Raw genomic sequence first — 12,409 nt, forward strand, 5'->3', positions numbered from 1 at the left:
TCCAGGAAATAAACCATTAACTTTTACTAACCTTGGAAAAATGCTTGATAGGTGATACAGCAGTATCGGTGTATGAATGGCTACAGTGGTATGAATGACTAATAATTTCAGTGGAGTCATTGCAACATAACAGTGTCAACATGTACTGCCAGGAGACTCTGAATCCTTGGACAATTAATACTACAGTACATGTAACGGTGTTGCATGTCAAGATGTACCCCTAGCCATGTGTAGTACCAGTCACTGTTGTGATATTTTCCAAGTTATCATCCTAATGCTTTGATATTACACAGCTAATACTAAACACTATTTAGATAGAGAGCAATGATAACAGCACATTTGTTCAGAGAGCTTGACTCTGAGGCTCAGGCGTACTGAGAAGCATTTACACAAGTCATCCAATGAATGCACTCAAATTATTTGTGCAAGCAACCATTGAGTCCAAAAGAATATGGGTTAGATAATAGCTGGTGATCTCAAACGTTGTACCGAGCTACCAAACCCCTCACACGTGATGAATTTACAGTAGCTGTGGATTATGCAGATGTCACTGAGAGTTATGTCAGATCTGACACAGTATAGGTCGAGAATGCCTAGATGACATTTTAAACAGTCCCCAAAACTCCTGCTTGTCATCCACGTCAGAAATAAAAGACCTTTAAATCTTGACCCAGCCCTGCTGGTAGTCTGTGGCTGCATGCAATGGTAAATGCTGAACTGCAGTTTTATGGTCTCTGTGCACAGTGCTCTCCCAGTGTTGGAGCTGGCCCCTCAGCAGACCTTAGCTGCCATAGAACTGGAGGAACAAAGATTCAGAACAGCAGATCTGGCTCTGAGGGCTTCCCTGCTGAAGCCCCAAACACCTACAGCTGCTGGTGCTTGGAAGTAGAATTTTGGGGTGCTCAACACAGATATAAATCAGGCACTTAGCTTATTTTCTACAGCTTTCTCTTGCGGTACTGTAGGGGGAAACCTGAAGTAATTCCAACACCTTCAGTGTAGTTGCTTTAGATTTATACCCATATAAACAAGAGCCTATATTGTTTCTAAAATACGATGCTTCTTTTTCATATCAAACTTCAATGGCTTATTTTATATTCTCTTACATAATATTTTATCACAGATAATCCAGGAATATTGTTTCTCTGAGTAATAAGATTGTTCTTTAGTGCACGACCAGAGTAAGGGATATTGTGTCTTTGAGATATCACATATAGGCAAGAAGATATAAATGAGAGTTAATAACCATCAAATGTGTCTATTTCCTTTTCCTATAAATTAGAGCATGCTTTGCTACTGAATTTTGCAAGAAGGAAAACAGACTCCCTCCTGCTGATGTGGGGAAGCAATGCTGAATCTCCCTAAAGATTCTCTCTGGCTTCTTACAGCTGTATGTTAGTACCTTTTTATATGCAATTTTACTTCATTTAGTCTTTAAGGTTGTGCCTGAGGTTAGTTTAAAAGGTTAGTTAAATGTTAATGGATGTTAATGCTGCAATTAAATTGTTAAATCAATTGAAAACTGTGGCTCCATCTCTATCTGTGTTAGTGCCAGCCTGAGTTGCATTGGCGTATAAATTAAAAGCTGTAAATCTAGTGAAGTCTAATTAGAGACCAAATTTCTCATTTATCTTATTTTCACAGGACTGTAAGCACTGATAGATAATCAACGAAGGGCTAAAACTTTTTAACATTAAAAAACTATTTTATCTATTTCAGGACTCAGGTGACTGATTATAATTCAGATCCAATTACTGTAAAAGGTCATATGTGAAATGAAGTTCTTACAGACACTACAAGTTTTATTTTACAAGTTTGCATACAGTGCTGCAACATCTACATCCCAAAAAGCAAAGTAAATACACTGTATAAGATCATATAAAAAAGCTCTTTAATGAGCCTCCCTCATGTAAGTCTTGGAAGTTTGTAATTTTTAATATACTAGCACATCCAGTCTCCCGTACTGCAGCACACACTGAGGCTTCCTGAGTTACACACGTGCCTAAGAACCTTGTTGGTTCTTGCCTTCAGTAAGTTCCAATAATAAGCAACATGCTTAAATACATTTGCTATAGATACAGCATTACAAATCTGTGGATTGGTGAGAATGGTTATTTCCATTGTTACGTTAAATTAGCTGCTGGCAATCTGCCATTTACTAAAAATGAAAAGCCCAGGCTATTTTATCTAGGGAGGTCTTGAAGAAAAGGAAATGCCAATCTTAATCCGCTTTGCAGTGCCAGAGTTTTGAGGATGTTTTCAGGCAATAAAAACACATGCTATTTAATCTTAGTTCCTCAAAAGTTAAAAGTGAGATTTGATCATGCTGCTTCTGTTGGTTTATTTTTCCAACACCCCCTGTGATTCTCCAAAGTGTAGATCTTAAAGCTGCAAAAAGGCCAACAACAGATTGCAGGATGAGCATAGGGAGCAGCATCAAGACTCATTAGTTTACAAATAAACCACAAGACAAATGTTTAAAATGTTTGTAGGTTCCAATTCACAGTTCTAAAATTGCATCCTTTTGGTCATGTAGGAGTGTTAGAAATGTTGCAGTTTTACATGTCGATTTCTTTTTTAGTGACTGTTCTTGGAGCACTCAGGGAAACATGTTTTGCTTTGGGAGGAAAAAAAAAATCCTCTGTCCTAACCAATTAAGACTTGAAGGAAAGAAGTCATAAGCTAGTCTTCTGCTAGAAGGCCTTCTTCCAAAGAAGCATCAGCTCCTGTCCTTTCTAGTGACTTCAGCTAAATTTCAACATTCATTAAAACACAAAAAGAGATCAAATCTGAAAACAAATTGCTGAATGACTTGAATGTTCTGAACTTTTCTCTCTCCTAAATTTATCACAAATTCAGACCTTCTAAAAATGTCTTGATCACAGGCTTTGCAGGAAAAATGCCACATTAGGTTGTGTGTCCACTAGAACAAAAGAAAGGATGTTCCAATTCTAAAAGGTGCATGGATTTCCTGACAGCATTTACTCTATTTGCATCAGTTTCAGTACTCACAGCTATAATATGCCAAGTTGCACAAAAAACCCGTTGTAAATTAATGATAAAATAGTCAGATACCTTCAGTGAGTTAAGTGGGGAGACCAGCTGTGTGCTATTTTGTCAAATAGTACTTTTCCAATTATTTTGGTCCCTGAGTAGTTTATCTTTCTGATAATTATTTATCTAATTTTGTGTCATAGGAGTCCTGCATCTTTGTAAGAAATGAGCAGGACTATTGCTTACAGTGATCATAAATCACTTCTGCTAACATTATTATCTTCAAAATTGTAACTTTTTCCTTTCACTTCTTTGGTAAAAAAAGTGAAGAACAATAATTCTTTTTACGAAATGCTCAGAGTAGTAGATAGTTGCCTTAAAGCAAGACATGTTGCCATACAGCAGGATATAAAAAATAGTAATAGTTGATCATTAAATACCATGTTTCATCCATAGAAAATGGAGCTCTTAGTAGAGATGATTAAGCAGCATTATCCATTTCCTTAATATATCTTGTCTCTTTAACACTGATTTGATAAAATAGATGCCAACTTTAGCTCACCTTGGTAGTAAGTCTATTTACACCAAACTTTCTCTATTAGTTTCTAAAAACTTGGGGTTTGACAAGACTGTGTAATTTCAGTAGACATTTCAGAAAAAGTTGTAGTCCTTTATGGCAAAAGAAGGAACAACACAGAAAACCAAGTGCACTGTCAAATCACTGACGCCTTGCTTTGTAAAAGAAGCTGAAATTAACACAAGAATTAGAGAGGTTCGACTATCTGTGCAAGATCTAAGGCATGTTGAATTCACAAGGAATAGTCTCAATCCTGTAAGAACTGGTAGGCTGGGTAGGTTCTTTGCAGGCCATTTGACTTGTCCAGGGAGACTGTAACTGCTGATAAAATACTGAACTTGTGATTGGGTTCCTTGGGTGTGGGAAAGAAGAGATGCTTCCTTAGGAGATTGATTGAGAGGTCGTGGGCTGATCTGAATCCCAGGATTTGTCATTTGAAGTCATCGTGAAATCGAGGATGTAGGAATAAGGTGAAATTATTGAGTTACACATTTGCTCTACCAACTTGTACTTTGCATGCTTTTATGGTAGATTTGCAACAAGGAGGAATATCTGAAGATAAACAATATTTTGCCATAGAATAAGATAATGGTATCACTCTTGATGAAAACTGACTCTTTTGTGTGTTTCTGAAGAACCTGAGTGTTATGCACAGATGAAAGAATACTTTCTTTTTTCATTGTTCTCGCCTTGTTGACTTTCATTGCTGCTTTTACTTTTGTTTTGGAAGGCAGAGGAGTTCTTATCTTGCTTTGTTGTGCCTTCACTGTGCAGTGTCATTTCTGAACCTAACAAAAGGATTCCAGCACCATGCAGTGGATTCGGTGGGAGAAGGGCAAAATTTGGAGCAGTTGAAAAAAGGACCCACCACGGTCGTGATTTCGAACTTTATTTTTCTGATTCTGTTGTGATCAAGTACACTGCTATTTGAAATGTTTTCTTTATCAGATTGAGTCTTTTCAGCCTGTAACTCAGACACAGAAACCTTCCTCTGATTTTAGCCTTCAGCTTTCACATAGATTTTGGTGTGTGGTTTGATTTTGTGATTGAGTCAGATGTTGCTCTTGGTCTGTTTCCATGGGAGAGGTGTTAACGTACCTCTGTGAGATTCTTATCTCACTGGTTTTGTCAGTTTTGTCTGTGGCTGAGTCCATCTGACAGCTACCTGCTGCTTCCCTTGGGCCAGCACAGGTCTCAGTGGGCCCTTCAGTGCTGGTTCAGGGAGCTACATGGGCAAAAATTTATCCCAACTGATGAAGTAAATAACATTCTGCTGGACTCCATCTCTACGGAAGTGCAAAAACAACCACCACTCTCTGTACAGAGGAGGGAAGTGATGGGGAAACATTATTCCTTCTGGTAACAACCCCCACTTAGGCTCACTCAGTATCATAAACCTGTGTCCAGAAGAGCAGCTTCTTTGTGAGGTGGTGTTTTGGGAGGGGGCTGTGTGTGTAAACTTAGTGTTACAAAAAAAATAAATAATCCTATGTCAATATGAAACAGTGGTCATTCAGACTAGGTTTTATCTGATGCTCACCGCCCTGTCTATTGCTAACTCCCGCACTGTGTCTGTAAATAGCTTGGTGCTATTTGCTTGCTGAGAAGAAGCATCTTTAAACGTCTGGATTACAGTACTAGTAAGAGAAAACATTTACAAGCCTAAGTTTGTTCCCCAATGGGCAATATACTAGGAGGCAGATAAAATCCTCATGCAGTCTTTCTAGTCTGGTAAGGCAGCAATGAGTGCTGCATGCCTAGATAAAAGAGGAAGGCACGGGAATAGACAGCTGATGTTAATTTTAAAAAGCTTAGATGTAAGCTAAAACATGAGAGAGAAGTATATTTTAAGCTGTCACGTTTTGTCCTGTGATGCTAGCAGCAGTGCTTAGCTGGAACCCCTGCAGGTCTGGTGTTTGCTTCAGTAATTACCTGGGAATGAGGAGGGACTGAATGTGTTAAGTAGAAAGCAAAAGTACAGGGAATGGCGCATATCCAGTAGGAGCTGATAGTAGGATTGCTCTTGGGAGAGATTCTGGTCTGTGACTATCTGACCTGTAAACTGTGATGGTAAACAACAGAACTTGAGAGCAAGACAGGTGACATCACCTGTCTGATTCTGGAGACAGCAGCTCCCTGTGACAGTTTTTCCTCTTGCCTTCCAGGAAATAGTGTTTTTCAGCAGCTCCCTGAGATGGGAATTCCCTTTTTCTGTGTGTGTTGAATAGATTTTTATTTAACTTTAAATGTTAGTGTTTTTCTGAATGAGAGCTATCTGCAGTGTGATCATCAGGAGTTCCTCTTGCCTCCATCCCTCATCCCCCTGCTGCTGTGCAAGCAGGAGCTCTCCTCTCTGGCAGCAGGGGCCAAGGTGGTTGTTTGCAGCAGAGATTCAAACATTTCTGCGATCTGGCTGTTTTCAAACAACCCAGGCTCCTGCAAGCCTTCCCAGCTGTGACTAATAGTGAAGGGAAAGAGGAAAGAAAGCTTCTTGGGCCTGCAGGCTTCAGACAGGCAGGCTCTAGGGGAAACAAGAGAAAGCCATTAACTAACCACAGTATTATCTTGATTCTCTCAGAGAAACGAGCTAGGGATGGCTAATGAACTAGCCTTAACGTTTCAAACTGAATGCACCTCTGGGAGCTCTGCTAGAACAAACAGTGTGACAGATCAATGCCTGATGCCTATATCAAGAGAAAAGGTTATTTGCTTCTCTAAGGAATTGGAGGATTAGTATATAGCCATGATACACTTTGTAGCCTTTTCAAAATATGGGTTTATGTGTTGTGCTTATTTTTATTTTCTAAGTTGTAAACTCCATTAGCGTGAGCAATAAAAATGAAAGGCAAGGAAATTCATTCTTTTCTACCCCCCTCTCATTCCCAGGATTCCCAACATCCTTTATGTTTGGGAGCCTAAACTTGCACTGTTTGACTGTTGTATGCACCTTGCCCAAGGAGAGAATCATCTTTTTAAAGATTTTTTTTTTTTTTTTTAATTCAGTGTAAAGCAGGGTCACCTGGTTGGGAGCCTATGAAAAGACTTGATAGCAGAGGGATTTTTAGAAAGAGACCTTGTGTGGGAAAGGTTTTTGTTCCTTTCTGCTGCTGTCCCTACTGCACCTAACATAGGTCTCAGTCGGGAATTTTTGACAATTTTCTTAATACAACAACCTTGAAGTGCAACAAATTTTGTAAAAGAAGTAAGAGGCGATGACAGAGATGAAGGTGGGAGCTGGAAGTTGTTCACCACATAAAATGATTAAAATTGGTAGGCCTTGTGGGCTACGAAGAGGTCAGGCTAGCTTATTCTTCATCCTTGTGCCTTGTCCTTTGCTGCCTAGAGTGATACCCAGCTAAGGGCTAAGCAGTCTGAGTGCAGCAGTCTTACCTTCTCTACAGGAGGCAGAGTTGTTTTTAAATGCTGTGTATGATTTCACTAAAACCTTTGATATTGGCATTTTTCTTTTAAGCTAAAGCTCTTGAAAACTGTTTTGATCAATTACCTCATTCAGGAAGCTGCTGTACGTACTTAACCATAGATACAAGATTTGGTCAAGCTATCAAAGTCATCTTCATTTTTACAAATTATTCCTTTAATGGGAATTAAATGATGAGTGAATTATTGTTTCTTTAAAAAAAAATCTCCAGGTGATTTGTCAAGAGATAATTGCCTGAGTATCAGCATTTAAGGAGGTCTGCATTTCCTTTTAGGAAGGAAAAATGTTAAATGCTTAAATTAAAATAATGTTATAACTTAGAAAATGGAACAAAATTAGCTTTATCTCCCCCAAGTTGTACCTAGGAATTAAGTCATAAAATTCTACATATATCCCGATTTAATAACTTTGCGTCAAAATCTGGTATTTTTATTCTGGTTCAGTAGCTGTTACTTCATCCATACTTCTACTGATGTCAGTGGAACTACACACGAAATAAAGAATGATTCAGTGTGAGTAAAGCCATCAGAATTTGGCCTTTTGAAGTTAATGTGAGCCTTGCTATTGACTTGATTGGAGATGAGAAATTGTTCTTTGATCATCTTCTGAAAACCACAGTTGAGCCTTCTAAGTTTTAACCAGACAATGTTGCTTGGTTCAAGACAGATACAACAAAAATTTTCATATTAGGTAAAAAGTAATTTGTCCTGGATCTTGTGTTCTGTCCCAGAAACCAGTGTTAGTAGGACTTTCGTGAGCTAAGGTTTAATTTTAGAATTAATGTTCTAAAGCAGAGTTCCTGCAATAAGTTGCAAAAAAAAAAAAAAAGTAAACAGCCAATTTCTGAGCAGATGACCCTTCTTACAGCCACTTTTATTTGCAGGAAGGAAAATATGATTAGGGAGGTCACAAGATCCAAATTTCCTCTCTATGGAAGAGAATGAGGGTTGATTATTTCAGGGCATAGGAAATACAATACTTTGTTTTCAGTCTTTCACCCTTAACCATTCTATGATTCTATGTTTATCATAGCTGTGCCTGTCTGAAAATATGATCAAGGCAAGGTCTGTAGGGAAAAATATTAAAGATTTTGCTGCCTCCCAACTACAACTACCTGAAACGACAAGTTTCCTCTGACTTTAGAACAGACTTAGGTGCTTACGTGGACTCCCCATTTTAATTTTAATTTTACTACTTTATTCTTGTAATTACTAATAGCACTTTATGCAGCCAGGAAGCTGCAATTTCCCAACAAAATGACATTTTTTTCCTTCTCCAGATGTGTTTGAAGGCCTCTGTTGATGCATCCTTCAACAAATCTACACTTTCACAATTTATACAGTAACAACATTTTTCATTAAACTTCGCCTTATACCAAATATATAAAATATCCATTTTGGCATAAGGCAGATATTTTGTAATGTTTCTAGGTATTACAAGGTGTGTTTATACATTCTTTTCCTCTCTCTTGCTTAGCTTGGACAAGGTCAGTTCAAAAGTCCTTGTTTATATATTTTTCAATGGTCTCATCTTTCTTTTGTGTGTGTGATGCAACCAGGGCAAGGTTACCCAGTGAGAGCATTTGCTGTATGGATAAACTTGTAGACAATGGCATATCAGGGCACTTCTAAAGGAAATATTATATGGTCCATCAAGGCCATCTCAAATTTCCTGATTGCATATATTTAAATAGGATAAGCTCCAGTTACTTAAGCACTTGTTTTGACTGTAATGGAAAATAGGAGCCTAATGTGGACCATAATGCCTATCTCATCCCAGCCTCTCCAAGTATATGAAAATAAATCTAAATATCTATTATTAGAAGAACAAGGATGGTGCATGAGGAATCAAGTCTGTGCAACTATAGACAGGAGAAAAAAAGTTCAGCTGCATCTGGTTTGAGATTATACCTGTTCATTGAATACATTCATCAGTGTCTGGTTTTGTATTTCTTCCTCCTCATGATACCCTAGATAAGAAGTAGTAACTAAGTCTTAATGGTTTTAAAACTTTCTGTCTGTAACCATAAAGTGACCATTTACAAATTGGAATGCATTGTTTAGTGGGGATCCAGTTCCTTCCTCTGCCAGACCTGTCAGTGCAGGTAGATCTTTGAGTTAAGACAGCAGCAGACTATTGAAAAGGTAGATTTTGTGTGTGTGCGTGTGTGTGTGACTTGTCGTGGTTTGGTTTGGGTTTTTTTAGCAGTATGCATGTGAGGAGTTTTATCAGAAGACAGCTGCTTAGAACAGCTGTCTGCTGATGTGCCTATCTTAGGAGAGAATGATTAATGAATTCACTTGGGCAGTGAGAAACTCAGTTCACTGAGCCATAGTTTCAGCACAGGTATTGATGTGAAACTAATGAGAAATTTGATGCTCAAATTTGAATGTTTATTCCAATTACCAAACAACAGATCTAAATTAAAAAATAGCTTGAAACCTTAACCTTTTATTAGTAATGTAGAAAGCTGAACTGTGGGTTTGCCTCACATGATGCAATCTGAAGACTCGATGCTCTACCACCTACATTGTTTCGGGCAAGTGAGGGAGAATGGCTTCTGCTGATTGACTTTGCTCCCACTACCTGATAATTGGAATCTTCTTCCTTCCACCCCTCCCACTCTGCTTTTTAACTTGTATATTTTTCATAGGAATTAAACATGTGCTAGGAACTGAGCTGTAGGCATCCCCTGCAGGTCTATTAAAATACTGCATTCAGTGAGTTCTCTGAGCTATGGTCACTGTCTGGTTGTGGTGTAGGAGATGGTGGAGGTCCCAAGCCAAGTCTGCTTTCAAATGCTGACAGTCTGTACAAGCAAAGGGAGATAGATACTAGCTTTACCTCATAAGTATAAAGTTAAGGCATGGGGAAGTCAAGTGACTTGTTGAAGGTTCTATCCCAAGTTTGTGGTGATAATTGGCAATTGACTTTTGTTCACTGCCTTTTCAGTCCTGGGATGAGTTGCTGTTCCCTTCCAGACAGACTTTTTACAGTCTTTCTATCAGAAGGGACTAACAAAAACTCTTGGAAGTTACTTGATGCACTGAAGTGGTCCTGTCTGCTAAAACCTGGGGTTTCTGCCAAGGATAAATGCTTCTAAGTTTTATATAAACAAGTAGCAGTTTGTAACTGTATCTTGCTCAAACAAGTAATTTAAAGACAAAGTTCAGAGGGAAGACTAGCTTTTTAAAATAGTGATTCATGAAAGCATGGCTAGGCAATAATTTTTTTTAAAGAATTTACTAAGTGCACATTCAAGACTGAACTTGGAATCTCAGTACACTTTGTTTTAGATGTCTGCTATGCTGGCTTTTTCTAATTTCATGTAGGTATTCAGAAATGTGGTGGCAAACCTATTCTAATAGAAGTAAGCCGAGATGCTGAAAATATGCAAAAAATTTCACCAAATTCTGCAAAATCAAATGCCCATAAAAAACATGGGCAATTTTAGACTGATTATCAAAATAAACAATTCAAATACCCTTCCAGTACTTGGGCTCTCATGCATTTAGAAGCAAAACAACTGTGAGGCAAGTGCTGCTATGACTGACTCAGCCTATGGATTTCCTAGCAATGTCAAGTCCCCTTCATGCATAGGAATGGTGGCACCCATGGCAACTGCTGTCATCTGCCTCCTCTGAGACAATGTTGTCCTTGGCTCTGAGAGTTGTGGCATGTCTTCTGGCACTTGGCCACGTGAAAATTGCCTTGTGTAGGTCAGGAAGATTGTGTCTTATTGTAGATTTTAGGTCAAGTTGTTTGTATAAAAACAAGGAGATATTTGTAAAGCAATCAACACAATAAAAGGTCCATACATTTCTGAGAAAACTGTAGATTCGGGCGAAGTTCAATTTGAAAGTGAAAGTGCAAACTTTATTTTTAGGTTCATATGTCAGTCAGTCAGGTGTAACACTTTTCATTTCCGTCCACAGTGGTACAGTGTTTTCTAGGGTGGATTAATCTATCTTTTCTATTTAATTTTAGGAACATAGTTTGCAAAATGGCTAATGTTAACAGCTTATTCTGCTAATGTATTCACTTTTGATGAAATTGACCTGTTTGGACGTGAGATGAGGGGAAGTTCTTGCTTCATTAGAAAACTCCTGGCCCTGGGAGACAAGAGTGGTGAACAAATGCAGAGAGGATCATGGACAGACTTGGAGGAGTCCTGTGCTGGGACAGACGTGGTCACTTGGCTCTGTGTTCATGCAGATTCATAATCTGTACATTTCCAAAAAGAACTGGCCATGGGTTGCTCCACCCAGTGAAGATATTTCAAGCATTTTTGTACATTTGTAGAATGGGTGTGGGGCTGGACCTACACTGCCAGTACCCAGACATGGGATCTACAGCCGTGTGTTCGGTGTAGGATTCTGTTCCTTTTCTGCTAAGGTTGTTATACAATAGCCACTGGGAGGATTAGAGTACAATTTCCATCTTGTTCCCATTAGTAATTTGTATTCCAACTTCAGCTGGGGACCTTTTGTCAAGAGCTAGACCTTGGTGTATTTGGTGCTGTGTCTATCCATAGAAGAAGGCAATTCTTTCCCCACAGATACTACAGTTTAAAAACCTTGAGGTTAGAGATATCTGCTCTATAACGCACATAGTGACAAACTTCATTATTGTTTTAAGTCTAGCTAATGCCTCGAAAAATGCTGCTGGATGAGTCAGAATAAGAGCTTCAATTTCCCTGCTGGGTCTTTCCCTCTTGTGTCATTTATTTGTAAAAAGAAAGTGCTTCTATTTTTTGTTTTAATTTCCTCTTTTCAAACTGAAGGTTTGGAGCTTCTTGGAATTAAGAAAAAAAATTCTTTAAGCCTTTGTAAGGCAAAGAAAACTTTGAAAAGAAATGACCCAGTCCCCTCTTTGGTTCACACCTATCTGGTCAAAGAGTTCAGCTCTCCGTGGAGGCTCCCAGACCTAACAGCAGTCATGCGGAACCTGTTTGCTGCCTTTCAGGCTCAGCACTTTCCAGGGTGCCCCATCTCAACACGCCTGACATTCCTGGCCTGGCAGCCAACAGGAATAAAATCTTTGGGGAGTACCTAAAATTAAATTGGTCAGATCAAGGTTGTTCACTTCAGTAACTCTGCTGGCAGCTCAGCCTTTCTCTCATTTAGTGGCCAAGCAAAAACTTGTGCTCTCCCTCACCTTTTTTGAAATAAATTAAGGACAAAAGGGTGGTCTAGTCCTTGTCCTATAGCTTTCACAAGCCTCTTAGAGCTGGTGTGGTTTTTGGGGGGAGCACGGGGGATGACAGAGCATGCTTCTCTACATGAGCCTTCCACTTCCACAGCACTTACACCTCCTACTCTAACACCTAGCAATTTATATGCATGTTTTTATCAAGAGGATTTTCAAAATGTTCTCTTAGCTGGAGGAAAGGCCCTGCT

This window comes from Apus apus, chromosome 10 (assembly GCF_020740795.1).
Source record: "Apus apus isolate bApuApu2 chromosome 10, bApuApu2.pri.cur, whole genome shotgun sequence".
Lineage (NCBI taxonomy): Eukaryota > Metazoa > Chordata > Aves > Apodiformes > Apodidae > Apus > Apus apus.